Genomic DNA, 11,087 nt, shown 5'->3' on the forward strand with positions numbered 1-11,087 from the left:
AACGACACTTGTGGAAATTAGACTATGGGCTATTAATGGGCTTTAAATTTGTTTAACTAAATGATAGTTTGTTAATTTTAATATAAAGATTTATAATTGGACGTACCTATAAATAACCATATACACTCAATCAGACACGATGGGCGGGATATTTATATGTATGAATAATCGTTCATTTAACCGGACACGGGAATGGATTAATAATCTATGGAATTATTAAAACAGGGGTGAAATTATGTACAAGGACACTTGGCATAATTGATAACAAAGTATTAAAACTTTGGGTTACACGCAGTCGATAACCTGGTGTAATTATTAAATAAAGTATTAAAATCTTGTTACAGTTTAAGTCCCCAATTAGTTGGAATATTTGACTTCGGGTATAAGGATAATTTGACGAGGACACTCGCACTTTATATTTATGACTGATGGACTGTTATGGACAAAAACAGACGGACATATTAAATAATCCAGGACAAAGGATAATTAACCCATGGGCATAAAACTAAAATCAACACGTCAAACATCATGATTACGGAAGTTTAAATAAGCATAATTCCTTTATTTTCATATTTAATTGCACTTTTAATTATCACACTTTTATTTATTGTCATTGTATTTAATTGTACTTTTAATTATCGTACTCTTTAATTATCGCAAGTTTATTTTATCGCACTTTTATTTATCGCAATTTCATTATCGTTATTTATTTTACGCTTTAAATTAAGTCTTTTATTTATTTAATATTTTACATTAGGTTTTAACTGCGACTAAAGTTTTAAAATCGACAAACTGGTCATTAAACGGTAAAAACCCCCTTTTATAATAAAAATATAACTTATATATATTTGTATTTTTATAAATTAAAACAATATAGCGTTAAGCTTTGTTCAAAAGATTCCCTGCGGAACGAACCGGACTTACTAAAAACTACACTACTGTACGATTAGGTACACTGCCTATAAGTGTTGTAGCAAGGTTTAGGTATATCCATTCTATAAATAAATAAATATCTTGTGTAAAATTGTATCGTATTTAATAGTATTTCCTAGTAAAATAAAGTTATTTCATATACACCTCGCATAACATCAAGTATTTTTGGCGCCGCTGCCGGGGAACTTAAACGCCGAAAGCGCAAAGCTAATGATATAAAAAAAATATAATTTTGTAAAAGTTTTTATTAAGTCCTTCGTATAAAAATATAAGTTTTTTTTTAAAAATATAAAAATATAAAAATACAAAAAGAGTTTGTTAAAAAAATATATAAAGTTTAAAAAAAAAGTATTTTTACTTTTGAGTTTAAAAATAAGTATTTTATTGTTTTATAAAAATATTTAGTTATATTTATATTTGATAAAACAGAAAAACATAAAAAAAATAAAAAGAAAAAAACTGAACCTGTGCAAAAACGAACCCCTTTTCAGCCTAAATTTGACCCTCCGCGACTCGCGGAGCTTTTGAACTGGACCTAACCGCACTCGCGGAGGTCAATCTGACAGGTCAACCTAGGACTACAATTAATACGAAATTAGGGTTTAATTTATTTAATTATTTAGTTTTTAGGGTTTTATTTATTTAATTAGTTTAGTTATTTATTTAATTTGTATTATTAAGTTATAATTAGTTTAATTAATTTATAAAATTAATAGTTTTATTAAATAAATAATGTAAAAATAATATTTTTATAAAAATTGTACTTTTTACAACTTTAAGTATATTTTTATATTTTGTACTTTTTTATTCATTTTAGCGTAATATTTGTATTTTTCGCTCGTATTTAGTTTTAAATCATAGTATTTGCCATAGTTATTTTTATTTCTAGATTTTTAGGCTTTGCTGTAAAATCCCTTAAGTGCTTTTTCTTTAGACTAAGATTTAGGTGCTTTAGAATTTTGCGACGCTGTTTTAAGTTTTTAGTACCTTTTTAAGATATTGCCATTTGGGATATAGAATTCCTTGTAAGCTTTAATATTTTTAGACGCAACTTTTAATTCTTAGTTTTTAGTTCCTTTTTAAGTTTCGACGTACTACTTTCTTATTTTTATTTTTCGACGCCTATTATTTTTCAATCTTTTATTTTTCGACGTTTTTCGACGCGCTCTTTTTCTTTCTTATTTCTCGACATTCTAGTTTTTAGGACTTAGAATTTTCTCTATTTCTTATCTAAATTTCTTAAATTTCAACGAAAAATTATTTTAAGCGGTTAAATTGATAGACATCAAAATTTTCTGGTTCGTAGTAATAGTTGGATTTCTACGTGGACCGGGTTATTAGAGCCAAACAGTACTCAATTATGTTGAGACCAAACGAATCATGCCCCTCTGCTGCATCTTTTGGCTATTCGAAACGTGGGCAAAATCAGAAAAGTCTATTAATTGGATAACTTATATAATTTTTCTTTCTTTTTAAAAACTAATAGGATATTCAGTGAATGCACCGAGCAAAACGTTCACCACCTTTTGTACGTTCACCACCTGTAACTCGATCAAGACATCTAGCAAATATTGTCGCCATTGATTTTTCTTTAGAATCGTCAACCAGTCGACCAAGTACTCCAATTCAAATTTCCGATAATCCATTTTTTGAACCCGACCTCACAATTGAGAATCCGGAGAATATTCAGGGACGATTCCGAGATCCTGAACCACTAATCTTTCCTCTGGAACCACCAATCATTCAAACAGAGATTGTTGAGGAACGAACCATTAAATCAGAATCCTCTAGTGATTCAGATTCAACAAATTCAATCATGGAGAATCTAGAACCTTTAAGTATGGAAGACCGAATGAGAGCTAAACGCACTGGCCAAGGTCACGCAATTACTCAACCTGACATTAATGCGCCAGATTATGAAATCAAAGGACAAATTCTACACATGGTGACTAATCAATGCCAATTTAGTGGTGCACCGAAGGAATATCCAAATGAACATCTTCGTACCTTTAATAGGATCTATACTTTATTTAAAATAAGAGAAGTGGAGGATGAACAGATATATCTCATGTTATTTCCCTGGACTTTAAAGGGAGAAGCCAAAGATTGGTTAGAATCGTTACCTGAAGGGGCGATTGATACATGGGACGTTTTAGTTGAAAAATTTCTTAAACAATTCTTTCCGGCATCTAAAGCCGTAAGACTTCAAGGAGAAATTGTTACGTTCACACAGAAGCTAAATGAAACTCTATATGAGGCATGGACAAGATTTGGTAAGTTATTAAGAGGATGTCCGCAACATGGTTTAGACACTTGTCAAATAGTACAAATATTCTACCAAGGATGCGACATCACTATAAGGAAAGACATAGACATAGCAGCTGGTGGTTCCATTATGAAGAAAACAGAAACTGACGCTTATAAGATTATTGATAACACTGCTTCCCACTCACATGAGTGGCACCAAGAAAAAGATATCGTTAGATCATCTAAAGCAGCTAGAGCCGATTCTAGCCATGACTTAGATTCCATTTCCGCAAAGATAGATGCTGTCGAGAGACGAATGGAAAAGATGACTAAGGATATACACTCAATACGAATTAGTTGTGAGCAGTGTGGAGGACCACATTTAACAAAAGATTGTCTCAGTATTGAACTAACAATGGAACAAAGAGAGAATGTTTCATATCTAAACCAAAGGCCTGGAAATAATTATCAGAATAATTATCAACCGCCAAGACCGATTTACAACCAAAACCAGAATTATAATCGAAATGTTCCATACAACAACCAACAAGGTCCTAGTAATCAACAAGTATCCCATAATACTTACAATCAGCAAAGACCTAATTTTCAAAACAAACCACCACAAACCGATGATAAAAAGCCGAATTTAGAAGATATGATGACGAAGCTAGTTGAATCTCAAACGCAATTTTTCACATCTCAGAAACAAACAAATGAACAAAATGCTCAAGCATTTAGAAATCAACAAGCTTCTATTCAAAATCTGGAACAAGAAGTAAGTAACCTAGCAAGGTTAATAGGTGAAAGAAAGCCAGGAAGTTTACCTAGTGATACAAATGCTAACCCCCGGAATGAAACAGTTAAAGCCATTACCACAAGAAGTGGTATTACACTTAAACCACCTGAAATACCTGTAATTTCTGAGGAAGCTATTCCTACTCTACAAGAACCACAACCTGAACAAGATAAGGAAAAAGAACCGGTAGTTGAAAAGGTTAATGAAGATAACACAGTTAAGGCAAAACCTTATGTTAAACCATACCAACCACCACTTCCTTACCCAAGTAAAATGAGAAAAGAGAGACTTGAAGCCGAGCAATCCAAATTCTTGGATATGTTTAAACAGATAAATGTAAATCTTCCTTTCATTGATGTGATTTCAGGAATGCCTACATATGCTAAATTTCTGAAAGATCTAATCTCAAATAGAAAGAAAATGGAAGAACTCTCGGCTGTTACTAGGAATGCTAATTGTTCAGCAGTGCTGTTGAATAAGATACCAGAAAAACTATCTGATCCAGGAAGTTTCACAATTCCATGTTTTCTGGGTAGTCTTAGTTCAATAGAAGCATTGGCAGACTTAGGTGCTAGTATAAATTTAATTCCGTATTCACTATACACTAAACTAGACCTTGGAGAATTGAAACCAACACGAATATGCATACAACTAGCCGATAGATCAGTAAAATATCCTAGAGGGATAATGGAGAACATGCTAGTTAAAGTTGGTACTTTAGTATTTCCAGTAGATTTTGTTGTTCTGGACATGGAAGAAGATTCTCAAGTTCCTCTCATATTAGGAAGACCATTTTTAAACACAGCTAAAGCAATGATAGACGTGTTTGGTAAGAAACTAACCCTAAGTATAGAGGACGAGAGTGTTACCTTTTCAGTTGATAGAGCAATGCAACAACCGCAATCTACAGATGATACATGTTATTATATTCAAACTATAGAATTACATGCAGAATTGTTAGAAGAATTTCCAGAATTACAAGGAACAGGAGAGTGTTCTTTAGGAGAAGGAACTGAACCAATTGATGAAACTGAAATGTTAGCTACACTTATGCTAATGGATATGAACCAACAACAGAAGAAATTCAAATGCTAAAAGAAGAAGACAGATATCGATATAAATCATCGATAGAAGAACCACCGAAATTAGAGTTAAAGCCACTTCCAAACCATTTGGAATACGCTTATTTACATGGTGAATCTGAATTACCTGTAATAATATCGTCTTCTCTTACTGAAAATGAAAAATCTCAACTCATTTCTGTGCTAAAAGCTCATAAACCAGCTATTGCATGGAAGATTCATGATATTAAAGGAATAAGTCCTTCATATTGCACACATAAAATCCTTATGGAAGAAGGTCATAAAACGTATGTGCAATGCCAACGAAGACTAAATCCTAATATGCAAGATATTGTTAAGAAAGAAATTATTAAACTGCTAGATGCAGGTTTAATTTATCCAATTTCTGATAGTCCATGGGTAAGCCCAGTTCAATGCGTGCCTAAGAAGGGTGGCATGACTGTCATCACAAATGAGAAAAATGAGCTTATTCCGACTAGGAATGTAACAGGATGGTGTGTATGTATTGATTATAGAAAATTAAATGATGCCACCAGAAAAGATCACGTTCCCTTACCTTTCATTGATCAAATGTTGGAAAGATTAGCCGGAAATAGTTACTATTGTTTTCTTGATGGTTTTTCCGGATATTTTCAAATTCCAATAGCACCCGAGGACCAAGAAAAAACTACGTTCACGTGCCCTTATGGTACTTTTGCTTACAAACGCATGCCATTTGGACTTTGCAACGCCCCTGCAACCTTTCAAAGGTGCGTGATGGCGATTTTTCATGACATGATAGAAGAATGCATGGAAGTTTTCATGGATGACTTTTCAGTCTTCGATGATACATTTGAATCATATCTAGTTAATCTTGAACGAATGCTTATTAGATGTGAACAATCAAATCTAGTTCTTAATTGGGAAAAATGCCATTTCGTGGTTAAAGAAGGCATCATTCTTGGACATAAAATTTCAAAGGAAGGAATTGAAGTGGATAGAGCTAAAGTAGATGTAATTGCTAAACTTTCACATCCCACCAATGTTAGAGGAGTTAGGAGTTTTCTAGGGCATGCCGGTTTTTACCGACGTTTCATAAAAGATTTTTCTAAAATTGCCACTCCTATGAATAAACTCCTAGAAAAGGATGCTCCATTCATCTTTTCAGATGAATGTATCAAATCTTTTAATATTCTTAAAGAAAAACTCACTAATGCGCCGATTATGATAACTCCAAATTGGAATCTGCCATTTGAACTTATGTGCGATGCAAGTGATTTTGCAATGGGAGCCGTTTTAGGACAAAGGATTGAAAAACTATTTCAACCTATATATTATGCTAGTAAGACGTTACAAGGAGCACAAACAAATTACACAACTACTGAAAAAGAACTCCTTTCTATTGTCTTTGCTTTTGACAAATTTCGTTCATATCTCGTTCTAGCTAAAACGGTGGTCTATACCGACCATTCTGCTCTTAGATACCTATTTTCGAAACAAGATGCTAAATCACGATTAATCCGTTGGATCTTACTCTTACAAGAGTTTGATATTGAAATCCGAGATAAAAAGGGAGCAGAAAATCTCGCCGCTGATCATCTTTCTCGTCTTGAAAATCCCGAATTAGAAGTTCTAAATGAATCGGCCATACAAGACAACTTTCCTGATGAATATCTATTGAAGATAGATTATAATGAAATTCCATAGTTTGCAGACTATGCAAACTATTTAGTATGTGGATTCCTTGAAAAAGGATTGTCGTACCAAAAACGAAAGAAATTCTTTAGTGATATAAAACACTATTTCTGGGAAGATCCACATTTGTTTAAAAGTTGTCCAGATGGAATAATACGCCGATGTGTATTCAGAGATGAAGCTAGTAAAATCTTAAACCATTGTTACATAGGACCAACAGGAGGGCATTATGGGCCTCAACTAACAGCAAGAAAAGTTTACGATGCTGAATTCTATTGGCCTACAATTTACAAAGACGCACACCTTCTTTGCAAATCCTGTGATGCTTGTCAAAGGGCCGAAAAAATAAGTCAACGTGATGAAATGCCACAAAATGTCATTCAAGTATGTGAAGTATTTGACATTTGGGGTATTGACTTTATGGGTCCATTTCCAAAATCTCATAATAATCTCTATATTCTCGTAGCCATTGATTATGTATCTAAATGGGCGGAAGCACAAGCTCTCCCAACTAACGATGCACGAGTTGTAGTCAACTTTTTAAAACGTCTTTTTGCAAGGTTTGGAACACCGAAAGCTTTAATAAGTGATCGGGGTACTCATTTCTGTAATAATCAACTTGAGAAAGTTCTCAAAAGATATGGAGTAACTCATAAAATCTACACTGCTTATCATCCACAGACAAGTGGACAAGTTGAAAATACCAACCGAGCTTTAAAACGTATTTTAGAGAAAACCGTAGGATCAAATCCGAAGGAATGGTCCATTAAATTGGAGGATACACTCTGGGCTTTTAGAATAGCCTACAAAACTCCAATTGGAACCACACCTTTTAGACTCGTTTACGGAAAAGCATGTCATCTTCCAGTAGAAATTGAACACAAAGTATTTTGGGCTTTGAAGACATGTAATCTTGATTTACATGAAGCTGGACGTCTACGATTAAGTCAACTAAACGAATTAGAAGAATTAAGACAAGAAGCATACGAAAATTCGCTAATCTATAAGGAAAGAACGAAGAAATGGCATGATAAAAGAATCAGAAGTTCAAAAGAATTTAAGGAAGGAGACAAAGTTCTTCTTTTCAATTCACGATTCAAGCTATTTCCTGGAAAATTGAAATCAAGATGGTCTAGACCATTCATAGTCAAAAGAGTTTTCCCATACGGAACAGTAGAATTAATAAATTCAAATGGGATTGAATTTAAAGTTAATGGTCACAGAGTTAAACATTATATAGATAGTCCGATGGAGGTTGACAACGAAGTTAATCACAATTTCAACACCACAGCTAACTAAGTGTGGGGAGAATCAAGTATTTTAAGGATAATATGTATTTCTATTTGAGTTAGATTTTCTGTTTTCGTGTAGTTCTCAAAAATGGAACCCGAATGGTCTTTCCCTAGCAGACCCTAAAGAACTAGTCTTCTCCCCCCATTCTAAAATTTTATTTTTTTTAGGTTTTACGAAATGAAGACTTCCTGTGAATTAAACCATAGTCTAATGCTACACGCTTTGATTACTAAACGGAATAATGACACCCTTCCAAGTGAAATAGTATCATTAATCAGAGGCAAATTGGACGAAGTAAGAAAAGAATCCAGATGCGAAAATAATAAGTTACAATTTGGTAAAGGAAAATCAAAATCCGCAGCGAAAAGAAGAGCACGACACCTTGAAAGATGTCACAAATGAGAAAAATGGTCACACGAAGGTAAATGTTCAAATAATCAAACTTATTCAAACACCGAATTTGTTACTTTATGCGGAGACGGACCGTTCATATGTTTAGAAGAAAAATCGATAAATGCTCGAGGTTACGCCTATGTAGCTATGGAAAACCAATTAGTCCGACTATCTTATGAGTGGGCTAGAGCATATCACTAAGAAATCTCTTTCACAGGTAAGTTTGTACAGTTTTCATTTTCATTTTTATTTTTATTTTTAACCTTTTGATAATAAACGCTAAATTGTTCGCTATAAAGTATTAAATTGGTATTCGAAAAAATTAGGTCTTGCGACCGAAATTATTGATATCATACAAAAATTTATTACATCACTGCGAAATTTAACGTTTATTCTTAAGGTATAAATATCTTTAATCAATCAACCAAAAATATTTCAAAAATTCGTCATGAGTTAAATTAGGTCATGGAACCGAAATTACTTTACCGAAAAGAGGGGCGCATATTTTTGATAATATTTGATTGATTAAAGTGGGATAAAAGCCAAAAAGATTTTTAATTTTATTTTTACCATGTTTTTAAAATTAATATATAAATATTAAATTAATATTGTGAATTTTTTTTAAAATCAATATATTTAAGTTTGTAAATATTTGAAAATTTTAATATTTTTAATATAAGTTTGTATGTATAAAAACAAAAATATAATATAAGTTTGGTGTGAATTTTTAATTATTAATATGAATTTTCAATTTTATGCATTTTAAACTTAAGTTTGGTGTGAATTTAAAAACAAAAATTTACTTTATTTCGCTAAGTTAAAAATATGATTTTTAAAATTCGTCGTGAGTTGAAGACTAGGTCGTTGAACCGAAATTGCTTTGCCCGAGGGAGGGACGAGAAATTTTATTATCATTATTTTTAACCTTATTGAATTAAAGTATGCCAAAAACATTAAAAAAAAACCAAAAAAATCTTTGCTTTTAAATCAACGCTTTGAAATGACGAAATTTTAAAATTTTGTCGAGGGACGGACTAGGACATCGTTCCGAAACAACCTCGTCCTAAATAAAAGGAAAAACAAAATTTTAAATTTAATTTATGTTTTAAATAGTATAAGTTTTTTTTTCATTAAATAAAAAAAAATGAAAAACAAATGTGATGTACCAACAGACGGAATGAACAAATGATGTGCACCATTTATCATTCAGCAAACAAACGCCAATATGTTTGGAAACTTTGGTAAAATTTAATCATTTTTCTACGCTAATCACCCTCAATAATTTAAATTGTTACTGATTTCTTGCAAATGAGGGCATTGCAAGATCTTAAGTGTGGGAAGGGGTTAAATTCTTTCGGATTTAAATTTTTTTATTTTTTTTGATTTAAACACTTGGTTACCATTAAAAATAATAGTAACGCAGTAGTTGTATTAGAATCTAGTGCTCTCTGATAATAAAGAACAACCCTAGTCTTATATATTGACTACCCAATTCTAGTAAAATTTTTCAAAATTTTCAATTAAATGAATTCAAAATCATGTTTATACATATTTATGAACGATAAAACTAGGTGTTAACACTGAAATTATTGTTACCTCGGAAAGGACATAAATTGAGAAACAAACCAAAATGTTAGAATTCGTTTAAAATGGAATAGAGGACAATAAAAAGGCAAATAAAAGAAAATAAATGCCAAGTGTGGGAAAATTTACCAAAGTTATTTAAAACATATATCACATATTTTTGTACAAATAACTGAAGATACTTTTGCTCTGGACTAATCTAAAAAGTTTTACCCGATTTACTGTAAGAGAGATGGATCTACACGATGAATCAATTCCATCATTTAAAGGAAGTAAAGTCTTCCGAAAAAGAAACGCGCTTCTTGATTTAGGTCATGAAGTTGTCGTCCAGACCAGCTGTAGGTTGACGAAAAATCTAGAAAAGTCATCTCTAAAATCAGTAGGAAATACACGGACCTTAGCATCAAACAGGGTCGCCAAGTGGTCAGACTTATCCTAATCATGAGAGGATATGTCTTGTAAAATGGGGAGGACGCCGTGCAAATTAGCTGGATAAGACTAATGAATCAGATCCCCAGAAAGGATAATCTCCTTAAAGATCAAAAATCAGCTTTTAAGACTGATATTACTCAATCCTAGAGATTGACCTTAAAGATTGAGAATTCAAACTCATGGAATTCAATGATATCTAAACTCAAGCTGAACGAGAAAATATTTTGATCAAAATTACAAACCAATTTGTTTTCTGAAAACCCATTTTCAATGCGTTCATTACCATTGAACGTAAAATCCTGAGAATTCACCTGGAATTCATTAGGTCACCTGAACCAAATCGGGTGTCAACCGTAAGAACGGTGGTTGTATAGCATGGTCAAATACAGGACCTTGTGTCAGACCGAAAAATTATAAGGATGAGCTTTACTATTGTTCCTACAAAGGATAGTAATTGCATCCGATACGTTATAGACCATAATTAAAAGCATGTCAGGGGACATTGCCTCAACAGTTGCTTGTTCAACGCTTTCCTTTACAACCGGACGGTAGTTTATCGAAAGGTAATATACAGAACAAGTATACTGGACGTGTTGCTTTCCCAATACAAGGTTAGCAAGTGGGTGACACAAAACCGCAAGTTTTGAACTAAA

Source organism: Rutidosis leptorrhynchoides, chromosome 10 (genome assembly GCF_046630445.1).
Source record: "Rutidosis leptorrhynchoides isolate AG116_Rl617_1_P2 chromosome 10, CSIRO_AGI_Rlap_v1, whole genome shotgun sequence".
NCBI lineage: Eukaryota > Viridiplantae > Streptophyta > Magnoliopsida > Asterales > Asteraceae > Rutidosis > Rutidosis leptorrhynchoides.